At 35.7% G+C, this 16,908-nt stretch overlaps 1 protein-coding gene across 3 annotated transcripts in view; it reads right to left on the bottom strand.

The window, feature by feature from the left end:
* LOC101742128 (glucose transporter type 1) overlaps positions 1-16,908 on the bottom strand; it is a 194,716-nt gene that overhangs the window by 67,686 nt on the left and 110,122 nt on the right. The window contains exon 1 of one of the 3 annotated variants that reach the window (XM_062676620.1): positions 16,728-16,796. The exons of the other annotated variants lie outside the window; for them this stretch is intronic. The gene's annotated coding sequence lies outside the window, so the exon portion shown is untranslated. Of the gene's footprint in view, positions 1-16,727; positions 16,797-16,908 lie in introns of those variants that run through there. 3 annotated transcript variants of the gene reach the window in all.

Below are 16,908 nucleotides of genomic sequence, written 5' to 3' on the forward strand. Positions count from 1 at the left end.
TCCCTATTAATGATTCCAAAATAAAATATGATATAAGTGGAATCTTGCTATCTAATCAGTAAAGTTTAGGACAATAATTGTTAATGGCTTTGAGTTCTAATTACTTTATTCGGATTTTAGGGTCACGTTCCTTTCACAATCTAACCTAACCTAACAAAGTGACCATATACATCTGACGATATGCGTGATATGCCTTTCCTAATTAAAAATTAATTATAATTTACACTAGTTGCAGAATAAGTACTTGAGTCGTCTATTATCAAAGGCGGCAATCTGTGCATTTGGACAAAAAAAAATTATTGATATGTCAATACAGATTGATTTGAATATAATCGTCTCCTTCAAAGAATACGGTTCAAAACCTGCATTAAATAAAGGTTAATAGTTAACCTGTTATTTATCTAAGATGTCGTTCCGAAGAGTTTTGTGACTGCCGATGGAATACAAAGTCAATAATTCGTTTTTCTGATTTACCAATCATTGTCCAAAAGTCAGATTGCCGCCTTTGATAATAGTCGACTCACTTACGGAACGGATGGATTCGTTTGCCAAAACAAATTCTGAGCATATCCAATATCAACTTCAAGTTCTCGGTGGCCATTTGCTTTTCGAATTCAAGTTGAAAATGTTATCCTATCGGCGTCGGGTCTGGGCGTGTGTGCATTGTGTAGGTCTCGCTTTATTGGCTTAGTCGAGTTGGCGTGTGCTTTTTGCTCTTTTTATGTTGGTTTTGTGTTCGTGGTTTTTTCGGGTAATACCGTTTTACTTATGTAGTTTTATGTCAGATCATTCTAGGGTTGAACTCTTTTAATTGTTGTTTATATGATCGGATTAGAAATAACAATACAACGAAATGTCATTCGCACACGCATTACTTAATAACTTCATTATTCAATAATACTTACGTCCCACCTCAGCAAATAAATTTAAGTTAAGGCTGTTTTCGAATACTACTAAATTAAATTCAAAACAGTATCTATTAAAACATATTGTTAAGATAGGCGAAGATCATGAGCCGTGCTGGTATAGTTTTGTTTGGTTGAAATTGACGATTACTGCTTCAGTTAGTCGCACGCCGTCACCGGCTCGTATCACTCCTGTGCTATATACGTAGAAATCTGTTTCCTTTAATTATATGTTATTAAACCCAATAAAAGTCTTAAATACACGTTCTACTGTATTTCGATTGACGCCCCAATACATATATATGTAGATTTACACATAATTACACTAATTAAAATGTATTTAAATTTACTAATTATACAAAATCAACCTGGGCTTGGAGCTCTACGTACGAATTTCAATGAGCAGCGGGCCTTTGACTTTGTCATTTGACACCTTCTAATTCCAATTATAGTATCAAACGGCAACCTTTAAAGCTCTGTCGGAGTTACCGTCCGCTAATTACTGTGCTCTCTGCAACGCGAGCTCTGTGTTTAAGCCTCGTAAAACGCATATTCAAAACGCGCAGAGAATTTCGCTGCGAATTTCAAGCACTCGAGTTTTTTTAATAAAACATTATGCACCTTCCTGTTTTGACTTTAGAACACAATTTATGCAGTAGCTTGTACATTACAGCGACAGAGTTCCATCCTCGGAATCGTCTTGAGCCTGAAAGTGGTGTTATCATATAGACATAAAAATGAATAAAGTATGCATCATGCAAGTACCGCCCGGAATCGTATCTAGGTCAAGCTCAGTGGGTTATTGTGTTGAAGATGAATGCAAGGTGCTTTGTAACAAAATGGCGCAGCTGACGGTATCGAAGGGCGAGCACGTGGTATATGCTGGTGGTAGGACCTCTTGTGAGTCCGCACGGGTAGGTACCACCACCCTGCCTATTTCTGCCGTAATGCGTTTCAGTTTGAAGGGTGGGGCAGCCGCTGTAACTATATTGAGACCTTAGAACTTATATCTCATGGTGGGTGGCGCATTTACGTTGTAGATGTCCATAGGCTCCAGTAACCACTTAACACCAGGTGGGCTGTGAGCTCGTCCGCCCATCTAAGCAGTAAAAAATAAAATAAAAATAAAAGCCGCCGCAGACATGTAATGTCGGTGTCACCAATCAGTTTGCGTTCACAATACTTGTTGTCATCAAGTATTAATAGCAAAGGAAGTAAGGTATAATTGGGACAATTAGAGAGGCCCATGTCCAGCAGTGGACTGCTATAGGCTGATGATGATGATGATGATGAAGGTAGGAAACGTAGTATGGGCAGCCACCGCGCTCTCTGAGTATTATGCCAACGTATTGTGATCACTCGTGGAGGGGTCCGTATACCGAAAAACGTACTAATTTAGATTTTAAGAAATATATAATATACGTATAACTACTAAGAAATGAGAGCCAACGTTTAGATTTACCATGTTATTTAAGGGAAATGGAAAATAAAGTCCTTATTATTGTTTTTTATTTATACCGATTACTAAATGGCGTTTAATAGCGCATGACAAGCCCGCGCGGGTACGTACCACCATCTCGTCAGACACAGCCCACTGAGTTTCTCACCGGATCTTCTCAGTGGGTCGCGTTTCCGATCCGGTGGTAGATTCTGCGAAGCACGGCTCTTGCTAGGGTTCGTGTTAGCAACGTCGTCAGATTTGAGCCCCGTGAGCTCACCTACTAGTTAAGGTTATGCTGAAATAGCCTCTCAAGGATCTCAGCTGCAGCAGTCCATAGACATCTACAACGCAAATGCGCCACCCACCCTGAGGTATAGGTTCTAAGGTCTCAGTATAGTTACATATACATACAGTCAAATTGAGAATCTGACTTTGGCATTCACTTTGTCATGTCTATGGGTTCCATTAAGCACTAAACTCGAGATCGCCTGTGAGGATGTTCGCTCGTCTACGCATCATCAGCACATCACGTCATCAGCCCATAGCAGCCCAGTGCGGGACAGAGGCCTCTCCAATTGCACGCCATTGAGTCAGTTTTTTTTTACATTTATTAATTCTACGTATAAATAAATTTTAACAACCTTTCACTGTAAAACCAAATAATACGACTGATTAAATACTTCCTTATATCCGATATAATTGAACGTCGTTTTAGCTTATGAAATAAAAAAACAAGGAAAAGAGACTCCCAAACTTTGTACTTTACCTACGTAATAAACATGATAATTACCGTAAGAAATTATCATTTAGGTATTTAGTTCCATTAAAAAAAAATTACGACTTATTTTGTTCTTTTTGTCTATATTGTGAGACAAATCTCTCTTCTGGAAAAATAAAACAATTTCACATAATAAGATTGCAATTATTCCCTGTATAAGACCAGTGTTCACTGTAATTTTCCTTTAATTAATTCTCAGAAAGTTATTTACCTAAAACATTACTTTTTCTTTACTTTTGACCTTTGTTGTTTAGAACCGATCGCTATAGGGATAAATGTATTTGTCTATTGTTATTGGAACTCTTAATCCCGATTGTATAGGTTTGTTTTAACTGTCTTAAAGTTAAAATTGAGATAGTTTTGCGTCTAATTAATCCTACACAATTTTTATTAGAATACAGATAATTAATTATCCCGAGCTTAGACGAATGCTAATGCTAGGCTGACTACAGTATTATACTATTAGCGTGTTCCCATTATTTATAGAATTTGTTTAGTTAAAATTCGTAGGAGTACAGAGTCCCGATTAATGTCAACGTTTACCGCCTAACATACCGAATAAAAATTTTCGTCAATATGAAAATTACACAATGTATTACGATGCATATCAAATGATGTATCCAGTATAATTAGACTAATCTCAATTACAATAACGGTAATTAATGTAATGTCGTAGGTGTGTATGCTTAATGGAGACGGCTCTAAGATAATGGTTTAATTCTCTTTGTCGGCTATTGATCGGAGAGCTTGCGTTGCCGAGATAACCGTGCACTATAGATGTTAGTCGCTATCTTAGTATATAAATCGATTCTGCTGTACATAGTGCATAATAGTTGAACGGATCAATAGGTCCAATCGCGTAATTGGACTCTGATTGGTACATTGCATTGAATATTAAACTTCTTTATCGAAGGTTGTAAGCTAGAAATAGAAATAGGTTCGACCTCTGCATAATAGTTTTTAATTCAATTATACCATCTGACCATATTAGTGTTTAGTGTCTCTGGCTTTGTGTGATTTCGAATTAGTATCAGTATGATTTAGTACTATTAGATTTATTATTATTAGTAGTAGTTATTTAGGCAGGCAATGGCTTGGCTCTGCCCTTGGAATTGTTGAAGTCCACGGGCGACGGTAACCACTCACCATCAGAAGTGCCGTATGCTCGTCTACCTACTAAGCCAATAATATCCAAAACGTAACAAGCCTCGCCATGATTACATACTGTTAACTTACGCGATTTTTATTGTTCTGTTGAATAATAAACACATAATTAAAGTAACCTTACATCTTACATCAGCACAGAATAATATAATATATTATACAAGTATATCTATCTATTCATTCGAAGTTAAACGTTTCGTAAAGTTTAAATGAACTGTCAGAAACACGACTCATCGTCTGGTCTACTATTCTACTATTATGTCTATTGATTTTTAATAATCAGTTCGTTAAGTTATAGGATAGAATACAGTTACATAATTTAAAAAAAAAAACATAATAATATTAATTATATATATTGTTTAAGATAATCATCGCGCGGTTGGTGAGTTTTTTTTCTTTTAAGCTTTGCATAGCTTTTATCGGGGGCTTTGAGCGCGGCGACCGAATCAAGAAATTCCATAACGAAAATAAAACCCAACACCCAACACTCCGCCTACCATGTAGCTCGCGTTCGCTCGCGCGTGAATAAGGGCGCGGCGTGATGACGCACTGCATGCGCATCATGAAAAGTCTGCCCATTTCTCTCAGTTAATGATTTGCTTTTGTTAATGTTTATAAATATAGCGTGGTCTTATTTTTTATTGTTTTACTATTAAATTATTTTTGGCTAATTATAATTGCATAAGTTGATAAAAAATGCTAATAGCTTTACCGCGGCAGTCCCCGAGTGGTAGATTCTCAAAGCACTGCTCTTGCTAGAGTCAGTGTTAGCAACACTCTTGGCATGAGCCCTGTGAGCTCACTTACTAGTTCGGTGAATCTAGAATAACCTCCCGAGGCTACTAGAATAGGCAGGTACTAAATGCCCATCAATCTTCTAACAAACAACCTAAAATAAATATAATATGGGATCGAAGACGCACGATCAACCTATTGTTCCCGTGACATCCCTTACCTTCACTTCTGAACTTGTCTGCGCCATTAGTGCCATCAAGGGATTCTAGAGCTCTAAGTTCAAGCTCATAGGAGTCCTAGGTGCTACCCTAAAAATGAACAGCAAAATTCTTTATAACTTTTTGTTTGGTACTGTTTGCAGCTCTTTGCAACTTTAATAATTTCGTACATCTATATATTAATACATGAAGCAAAAACTTTGTATTCCTTTTTACGAAAATTGCGCGGAGTATGAAATTTTCCACACTTATAGAGATTATAGAAAAGAAGTGCACAAAACTAATATTTTTTTAAATAATGCATAAAATATACATTAAATCAATAAAGAAAACATTACACACACGACATACCATGTATTTGACGCACACACGCATGTATACTATTTATTGTCAAATTGAGAATAGATTAAATATTGTTTGACTTTATTGATATTTTTTATAGGGTGGCCATGGCGAAGTTTGTGATTATAGAAGTACAAAATACAATCATAATAGTATACAAACTTACAATTCCGATTAATTATAGTCGAATTTCGACTACTGCGGGACCTCTAGTATAATATAGATTTGCAATATTATTTTTTTATAGTTCTTAATAAAGCATGTTTCACCATTAAATATAGTCGATACCTGTAATTATGTTTATAAACGGATCCTCAGGGTGGCGGCGACAATTGAGACAATTTACATCCACACGAAATAATATATTCTCTTTAGTACACGTTACGGTGGGTAGAATACGAATGTAACAGAGATATGCTAACCGTCGGTATTTATACAATCATCTTGACCTATTTTAATACAAACTGAGTAGGTAATATTAAGCATTGTTCATCTTAATTATTCTGCTGATTATTTACGTACAATTATTATTTAATAATATCGAATTATGTAACAAATAACATTAAGGCTTATTGCGCCGGAAGCTGTCAAGCGGAAGGCGCCAATAAAATATTATAAGTATAAAGAAATATGAATGAACTATTTACTTGATGATGAAATTACTAATTATATTATAAGAATAATAAGTTGTATATATTTCCTAAGTTCGTAAATAATTTATTATGTGAGGCCGGAACTGTTGCTCGATAACATGTTAGTGTTTATTCAATTTGCATTTTCATTATATAAGACATCTCTGAGTCTATTGCGTTTGTTAATTGTTATCATGTTGTGTTGATATAATGTGTATATGTTGGTATACAATAAATAAATATACGATTCTATGAGAAAAGTATGAGCGTCTATATATTAATTCCATCGGGAACGAATGCAGTATGGAGTGGATGGTGAAGCGATCTGTTTGAGTTTCAGGGACGACTTACTTGTGACGCTTGCTTGAAGCCGTTGGATTGCTTGTCCACAGCAAACTTGATCGAACAAGTGGTTGATTGCACTTTGTAAACATCTGTTCTTCAGCTCAGTCGGTATACCTTGCCTTAGCATCGGATTATGTACACAGTGTAATGGATGTTTAAGTTCAATTTTGTTTGTTGTTACGTTGTTTTGTGTGACGTTTAGTTTCTCTCTTTAAGCCCTCGCGAACAAATATATGTATTTATATACTTCTATTACTGTCCATGCTACGTCGCTGAATTTTTTTATTTATTCGTTTTAATTAGTATCTTATTAAGATCCATTTCATTCATTCGCATCTTTTCCTCACGCTGTATGAAATGTTCCTCCTCAAAAGAGAAAGGAAAAGATTCCGCAACGGTATGGGCCCCATGATTTAGGGCTTGGCTATGCTCCTCTCACTTCTGTCGTCCATGAGCGATGGTGAACGCTCATTATCCTGTAGACTGGATACTTCGATGATAAAAAAAATGTCTTGATAAAATTGGCAACGACTAATCTAAGCTTGCAATATCAATCCATCCAGATATGAACTCCCGAAGTGCAACTAGCCCTGAAACCTCCGCTTTAAAATAGATTCAGCAGTGGCATAAATAAGAAACTAGCCCAAACTAAAGTAGCTTGCGGCAGACAGCGCTGTCGGGATGAATGCGTTAAATTTCCTCCCGCAGAGAATATTCTAGAAGTTGGTCCCGAGCACACCGGGTCATTAGCGTAGTTCCACCTCGCTGCGTACAACACGAATGGTCATTTAACTTTGTTATTACTTCTGTAAATGTTTGCTTTTTAAACTGATCGTATAATTTTTTTTTAAATTGCCCGCCATTTTTTGTTTCGGTTATCTCGAGTCGCTTACGTAATTAAACCTAATTTTAAGATTTAATGTCACGCTTACCTTTTTTTTGCCTTAGCATTTTAAACAAGTCGGTGTTCGTTTAGATTTCTTGTATCTGAGAATAAATAGAAGGTTAGGCGATTGAAATGCAGAATGCTATGTTTGATGTACTTGTTAGTGTAATAAATAAATAAATAAATATTTACTAACGATCACGCCATGTTAACTGGTCCCGTGATAAGTTCGTAAAGAACTTGTGTTACAAGGTTTAAAGGTGGGTGGCGCATTTACGTTGTGGATGTCTATGGGCTCCAGTAACCACTTAACACCAGGTGGGCTGTGAGCTCGACCACCCATCTAAGCAATAAAAAAAAAAGGTACCAGATAACGGAAATAAATGTAAGATTTTTATTATACACATACATTTATTTAATATACATCCATAACCCTGGAAAAGACATTTATATTTATCATATAAATATCTTCCCTTGGCGGGATTCGAACCTGCGACCCCCTTATGTAGTGACCATGTCACTTACCACTACACCCGACAGCCGTGATGAATAAATCTTAAAATTAACAAAAAAAAAACACAACATATCAGTGATCATTGCGGAAATAATTATGAACTCAAAAATGCTAAAGATTCAACATAAACAATTTAGCTTTTTTAAATCGATATCATAAATGTACTTTAAAGATTTTTATAAATTTACTAGCGAACCGCCCTCGCTTCGCTTCGGAAACATTAAAACACAAATGAAAGCAAAAAAAAAAAAAAAATTAAAAAAAGTAGCCTATCAGGGACAATGTCGGCTTCTAATGGAAAAAGAATTTTTCAAATCGGTCCAGTAGTTTCGGAGCCTATTCGAAACAAACAAACAAACAAATCTTTCCTCTTTATAATATTAGTTTAGATATAGATATAGAAAACCTTCGCTTATTGTTTTTTTAATGTTATTAATACTCGTAGTTCATACTGATTATTGACTAGTTTGTAGTTATTTAATATTGGTCCAATGACTATCGGTTATTTCGTCAACATTATTGGCGATGTCTTCACACATAGTTTGCGTTCAACTATGCTGAGCTGTTGGCCCGCGATCTCAGAACGTAAATAACACCTTTGATTATGTCGATGCAACGTTGCGTGTTCGATAATCAGATTCCTCATGTGCTGAATTATCATTTCAGCATGCTTCACTGCACGTTCCTTGGTAGTTTTCCTAAACCTATGTATAGATAATGATTGAACGTTTTGCGGGATATTGATAATATGGTTATGTAAATCTTGTACTTGGCTGTGCTCCTGGCATTGCTCCTTTTTTTCCTACCTATGCTGAGAGCCTTGAGAGGCTATTTCAGTGTAACCTTAACTAGTAGGTGAGCTCACGGGGCTTAAACCTGACGACGTTGCTAACACGAACCCTAGCAAGAGCCATGCTTCGCAGAATCTACCACCGGATCGGAAACGCGACCCACTGAGAAGATCCGGCGAGAAACTCGGTGGGCTGTGTCTGAAGATTAATTTACTCGTCGAGCCCTTCGTCGCAAGCGACGGGTTCGACGAGAACGATGACAGAGGCATTGCTGACGTTCATTGAGCGACTGTAGAACTCACCATAACGTAAGCTCTATGCTCTTCTGCCTATAAACGGCTATAAAAAGATGTACATAAATTATTTTACGTAAGAAGCGACTTGTGTGCTCCGTATTTAACTAAGCGTATTGTATTGAACGGTTTCCTGTCGTATGTTGTTTGGATATCGGCTGCGAGCGAACGGAACTCTATACACAGTCGAATCAACTAACATCACATAACTTACCCGTTTACAAGTCTAAGAAAATCGGTCTACCACCAATTTTTTCATAAGCAACTTTTTTTTTTTACTGGTGGGACCTCTTCTGACTCCGCACCATCACCCTGCCTATTTCTGCCGTGAAGCAGTAATGCGTTTCGGTTTGAAGGGTGGTGCAGCCGTTTGTAACTATACTGAGACCTTAGAACTTATATCTCAATGGTGGGTGGCGCATTTACGTCATAGAAGTCTATGGGCCCCAGTAACTACTTAACACCAGGTGGGTTGAAACCTCGTCCGCCCATCTAAGCAATAAAATATAATAAATTTTTTTTACAAGGGACTAAAAAGATTTTTTTTTTTCGTTTTCTATTATATATATATATATATATATATATATATATATATATATATATATATATATATATATATATATATATATATATATATATATATATATATATATATATATATATATAAATTGCGCTCTCGTGGTATTATGTACTATAACAATCGCGTTGACTAATTACCGCATAGTAATCACCGAGTTCATAAATGAGAACATTAATGACCTGCGGTTTGGCTTTTCATAAATTAATTTGCATCCAAAATGTATTTCCGATGCTCCGTATTATTATTTCATGGCAACATTTCGATCTGTACAGTATTTTCGAATTAACACAAAACAAACAATCGACAAAATTGAATTGGCGGTTTCAAAATTTAGTTTCCAAATATTAATAATATAAACGAACTTTTACTTGGCGATGGTAAATAAGCGTGTGTGTACTTAGTTCATTAGAAGTCGGATCGGAATTATTTCTCGGTTTGACTATCTACTTAAATGCCAATCATATTTTACTGGTGGTAGGACCTCTTGTGAGTCCGCACGAGTAGGTACCACCACCCCGCCTATTTCTGCCATGAAGCAGCAATGTGTTTCGGTTTGATGGATAGGGTAGCCGTTGTAACTATACTGAGACCTTAGAACTTTATCTCAAGGTGGTGGCTCATTTACGTTGTAGATGTCTATGGGCTCCAGTGACCACTTAACACCATGTGGGTCGTGAGCGTGGACGTGCTCAATCAAACAATAAAAAAAATTCAGTGTCTAATGTTTAACACTAAACATACCACCATAATGTATCAAATGACCCATTTTGAACTTTTGCATTAAAAATGCACGTATCATCTTATTGCTTTTGCACATTTGACTTAACTTTTTCTTAACAATTAATCTACAGTTATACTTGTCGGCACACGTCAGGGATGGCTGAGCGATAGGTTCCGTCATCACTCGTATTCGATTGAACTCAGTTTAGTCAATAAAACATTTCAATAATAATTATTGTAACTCAACACACACAACTTTCACAATGACAGGGTAAACCGACAGTTTCGTTGCACATACCGACAGACTGACTGACTGACTGACTGATTGTCAGAGACTCACTGACTGAGACGGACGGAATAACTGTCTGACACGGAATGCCACGACTCTGTCCACGTACCGCCATTTTATACTGTGGTGTTACGGAGTCTACCCTTCATTATGTGATATTTATCAAAACAACATTTCATCATTTAAAATAATAATCAAAACCACCGTCTTAATATTACTAAAAGTCGTTATCCACGACATACTTATTATATACTTTTGTTTGTTTTGTTTAATTTGAGTAATACTTGTCGTATACCGTTATCGACCCGCTATGGTAAAAATAGGTCCCAGTAAGTGTTGGTATGTTTGGTGTTAATAGTAATTTGGTGGTAATAATAATTTTGCGAGTTTAGTCACGCGGCATAAAGACGGATGAACGTTATCTGTGTGACTTCCATTGCTGGCTCTGTGTGGGTACAACACGTTTCATCGACTCGCATAACCGCTGTGGAGTACAAAGGGGAAACCGGATCCGAACCATCGCAGAAATGTATCGGATATTTCTCAGTCGAAATGTAACGTTTGAATAAGTTAGATCATGTCGAATGGAATCTCGCCGTCACAGGCACGCGCCGCGCCGGCCCGGCACATATAATATATACATATATGTACCTACATCAAAATCCACAAATAAATACTGAGCGTAGAAATTTAAAAATTTTTCGTATTTAAAGATGGAATGTAGGATTTTATTTTCGTAGTTTTACGAAGTAGTTAGTTTTACGTGTTTAACGAAAAATCATTTACGTTGCAAGTTTGTAGAACGCACTGAAAACCTTAGAATAGTATTGAAAAAACACGGTGTTCGTTGTTTCTATAAAAACCTCTTCAGTTAAGTTTCTAAACCAAACAGTGTCGACATGCGTGGCCTCTCTCTCTTTACAGTACAAACATCTAAGGATACAAAAGAATTGAAAGTAGTTGAGAATTTTTGCATAATATATTTAAAATCCACGAAAAGGGGATTGCCCACTCTCCATAGTGTGCTAGGCCCAAAGTGGACATTAAATATTACTATAAAAATGGACTGATTCAAATTCTTAAATGTATTAGATTTCTAAAAAATATATTGAAATTGACGCCACTATTATAAAAAATATAATAAAAATAAAAAACTCGTTTTGAGGTTAATTTTCTATATAAATACTACAAGAACTTTTCTTTTTTTAATGTTTAAGATGTTCCTAATGTATTTTTATTCAATTGTAGTTATTAGGGTATAAAAAACACACATACTTCTTTAAATATTTATATTATTCTATATTTTCTTCATCTTCATACACAATTAGTAAATCATCTAAAAATAGCACAGGAGAGCATATACACGGTTTTAAATCTCGGTCAGGTTAAAACCACAATTCACACAATGGTTTTCAGCCGTAGTATGAAACGTTATTGATAAAAGCAAAATAAATCGAAGAAAAATCAAAACACATCCATTTTGAACGCAAGCACAAGCAGCAAGCGAAGTGTCAGTCAGTCAGATTTTTTTTTTTTTTTTTTAATTTATTTATTAGCCGGATAGTCATTCAGATTAAAATCAGTGTTGTCAGTATAAAGAAAAATAATTACATGAAATTCATATATCGATCATTTTTTTTTTTTTATTTAACCGATATTGGATTTATTTCTTAATCTTTTTTTTACGAGTACACATTATATTTTATTTTTTATGTTTTTGTTTTAGTTGTACATATTTAAATAACAATACAAGTTAAGTTTTTTTTTATTGCTTAGATGGGTGGACGATCTCACAGCCACCCTGGTGTTAAGTGGTTACTGGAGCCCACAAACATCCACAACGTAAATGCGCCACCCACCTTGAGATATAAGTTCTAAGGTCTCAAGTATAGTAACAATTTAAAGTCCAATGGGTATGTCTTTGATGTTATTTTATGTGCTTAAAATCGATTAAAATCGATTGATTAATGATAATATTTAAAATGATTTATTTATATGTTTTTTTATATACTTAAAATGTTTACTTAATACGTAAAAGGTTTTGAAGTTGGCAATATTTTTCCCGCAAAAATAAAATTCTTGTTTTTTTCAATAGAGTTACTTTTTTTAAACTACTTATTGTAAACTATAGTGGCGCTTATTTGGAAGAAAGTAAATGCATATTTATTTATGACAAAATTAATGCACTAAGTATTTTTTCTCTAATCTATTGTCCGCTTTGGGCCTGAAATGGGCCGTCCCCTTTCATGCATTCTTTTTTCATTTATTATATACGTCAACTCAATCATGCCATTGAAGTGGCTGGTGGTACTAGGCCTTCAGCCAGTTTATTGTTTTGCATTTAAATAAATAAATTTAAATAAACAAATCTGACATGTGCAAGCAGTGCACAAAAGAAACAATGGCCAGTTTTTTTTACGTGCATTGGTCAGGTCAACTTTATAAAGCGCAATGAATGAAAATAATAACAACACGCACTTACATATAAATAGGAAGCTAATTGAGCTGCGTTAATCTGGTCACCGGCCTCGTCGGACCCGTCGCTTGCGACGAAGGGCTCGACGAGTCAATTAATACATAAACACAGCCCACTGAGTTTCTCGCCGGATCTTCTCAGTGGGTCGCGTTTCCGATCCGGTGGTAGATTCTGCGAAGCACTGCTCTTGATAGGGCCAGTGTTAGCAACACTTCCGGCTTAAGTCCCGTGAGCTCAACTACATGCTAGGGTAAAGCTGAAATAGCCTCTCAAGACTATCAGCACAGGTAGGAATAACAAAAAAATGTTTATGCTGTTTTTTTACTGCTTTTAGTCGTGTGCGAGTACTTGCCTACTCGCTACACCATGAATGAGTTTGTTATTTGAAATATTTAACATATTATTATATTATATTACATTTTTATTCTTATTATTACATTTATTTTTCTTAAATAAACTTAGAATTCCGAGTACAGTGCATAAAAATACAGAAACCTACATTCTGACTAACCGACTTCCCGACAAGGAGGATAATATTTTTATCACTGACGCTCCCGGATAAATGTTTTAATAAATTAGCATGCATGCTCCCATATTTTTAGCGCATGCGTACTTACATATATTTTGTAACGTGTAACTCAACAAAGACCTACGTATGATATTCGTAATTTTATTTGCTTTCTAATTTTTAAATGGGTGTGTTTCGATTCTGACCTTGTAATATATTATTCCTTTATAATATAAATAAAAAAAATGTAGAATACTGTACATTCATCAAGGGAGAAAAGAATGAGGTGACATGAAAAAGAGATAGGTACTATTTTAATTGAAAATAATAAAACTGCCTACGGTAAATGTCAGCACCAAAACGACAAAGATATAAAAAACGACAGAAAAAAAATATTGTGTGGAATCTTTGAACTTGCCGAAACAAGCGAAAGGCTGACGTCGTCCGCCGTCGTCTGGTTGGTGTTCAAATATAAATAGAGACCCCAGGCTGGCCCGATTGCCTAAACCAACAACCCAAGATAGCTTAACTTGTCGTGGAAAAGCGCAGAGGCCTAGATTGAAATAACATAAAGACAGTCGAAACAGAAACTGAGCTGGGTGCTCTTGTGCTATAAATTTAGTATTTAATTAATGTCCATTGTTTTGGTTCCAGTCCAAACTTGGATTTGGTCCGTTTTGGTTCTAATCCAAATTATTTTAAAGAAACATGGTATACGTGTCGGTACTCCAAGGAAGGTTTTTGTTATATGTAGTATCATCAACTAACGGAACAAACAGTGGTGCATGACCTGTTTTCACTAGTTTAGAATAGATAAGCTCTGCAGTGGAGGTCGCAAAATAGACGCTACGTTTTTGAAGATAAACATGTCTTTTTGACGGGCACTCCTCAAATAACGAAATCGAATTGTCGATCATCGTAATATTTCGTATGTCTAAGGTACATAAGGAAACGCCGCACCCAGAAAATGTCTTTAGTTCTCCGTTCCATTAATTAGACCAATATTAAAGAAGACACCGACTGTTGTCAATATATCAAAATACACAGCCGTCTAATGTGAAGGGTAGAACGGAAATTGCGTTCAATTGATTTTTTCTTTTAATTTATGTCTTCTATTCTTGGTTAAATTTTAAGTTTCGCTAATTTTACAAAAAGAAAGAAAAACGTACGGACAATGATGATTCGAAAATACAGGTCCAACAGAGAGCCACGATCAAAGGTCGAATATTCTTCGGAATAAAAAAGACACGACGAATTCCTTGATTTAACATTCGAATGTTTTGAGGGATCCTTCCGCTGGATGCCGCCATTCTTATCGTTGGCCGTTCAGTTCTTTGAGCTCGCTCGTTTTTGAAATAAAATCTTAAATGATTGTTTTACGAATCGCACTTGCTTTGGAGGTAAATAAGCCGTGATAGTCTCAAACTTCAGTACGAATTTGCGCGGTGTTTTATCGTAAATAAGCAGCAAACTCACGGACCACCATGTTTTAATTAATCTCCATAAATGCCTTAGGAAAAAATAGCATTGAAATTTTAGCTACTTGAAATTTCAGCTTGAGACAAAGATAAATGCGACATTGATACCAATAACAAATTTCAACGTACCGGATCTTTGGCGAGTTGGTTTTGAGTATTCTTCTCAGAAATATTACTATTCTTGGATCCACTGGTAGAGCTTATTTTGCCTTTCAATAACAATATACTGTAGACTTCTCAGAATTATAACTATTCTTAGATCCACTGGTAGGATTTATTTTACCATTCAATAAGAATATTTGTTTATAAAATAAACGATTTTTAAATTGAAAAATTACAATTCAGACAAAAATAATGAAACTATTTCTACTACGTATGAATTATTGATCAGTAGGTATTATAAGTACGTGACGACCGGGATCACATCAAGAGACATATATCATTACAGATCTCATCCCCTTTAATTCTGAATTACATCCACGTACATGTAGTATATTTTAAAAATTGCAAAGGCCAACCAACGAAACAGTATTGTACTGTGATACCAACTTACATAAAAAATGATTGAGATACGTGCTGGAAACTGCTCGTTTTGATAAATTTATTGTTGACCGGCAACCATTTTAAAACAATTTAAGTAATTTCAGAAATAGGAAAGAACTAATTGCAACAGTATGGACATAGGGAAGAAAACATTTCTCTGCGGCAGAAATAGAAAAGAAGTAATTGCAACAGTATGGACATAGTGACGAAAACATTTCTCCGCTGCAGAAATAGGAAAGAAGTAATTGCAACAGTATGGACATAGTGACGAAAACATTTCTCCGCTGCAGAAATAGGAAAGAAGTAATTGCAACAGTATGCACATAGGGACGAAAACATTTTTCCGCGGCAGAAATAAGAAAGAAGTAATTGCAACAGTATGAACATAGGGACGAAAACATTTCTCCGCGGTAGAAATTGGGAAGAAGTAATTGCAACAGTATGGACATAGTGACGAAAACATTTCTCCGCGGTAGAAATTGGAAAGAAGTAATTGCAACAGTATGGACATAGCGACGAAAACATTTCTCCGCGGCAGAAATAGGAAACAAGTAATTGCAACAGTATGGACATAGCGACGACAACATTTCTCCGTGGCAGAAATAGGAAAGAAGCAATTACAACAGTATGTACATAGTGACAAAAACATTTCTCCGCAGCAGAAATAGGAAAGAAGTAATTGCAACAGTATGGACATAGGGACGAAAACATTTCTCCGCGGCAGAAATAGGAAAGAAGTAATTGCAACAGTATGAACATAGGGACGAAAACATTTCTCCGCAGCAGAAATAGGAAAGAAGTAATTGCAACAGTATGGACATAGGGACGAAAACATTTCTCCGCGGCAGAAATAGGAAAGAAGTAATTGCAACAGTATGAACATAGGGACGAAAACATTTCTCCGCAGCAGAAATAGGAAAGAAGTAATTGCAACAGTATGGATATAGTGAAGAAAACATTTATATCATTCCCTTGTACCGTCGATATACCATAGTATCTTTCACTTTGTAGGTCGATTAAGAAATTTATCGTTCAAAACGATAATAGTACTGCACTTAAAAAGTAGAAGTTAGACAAGCTTATTTTTACCAGCATCGCATAGCCTTGAAGAAGTCAAGTAGTCTGCACAACAGTGGAACCTTGGCCAGTAATACCTTAAACAAGAAAAAAATGATTTGATTTATAAGCTCGCATGATTTAAACTGTATGCCGTTTTCACGAGTGGTAATGGCAAAGTATACCCAAACATAAAATTAAATTTGCATATGAA

The sequence above is a fragment of the Bombyx mori genome, chromosome 1 (genome assembly GCF_030269925.1).
Source record: "Bombyx mori chromosome 1, ASM3026992v2".
NCBI classification, from domain to species: domain Eukaryota; kingdom Metazoa; phylum Arthropoda; class Insecta; order Lepidoptera; family Bombycidae; genus Bombyx; species Bombyx mori.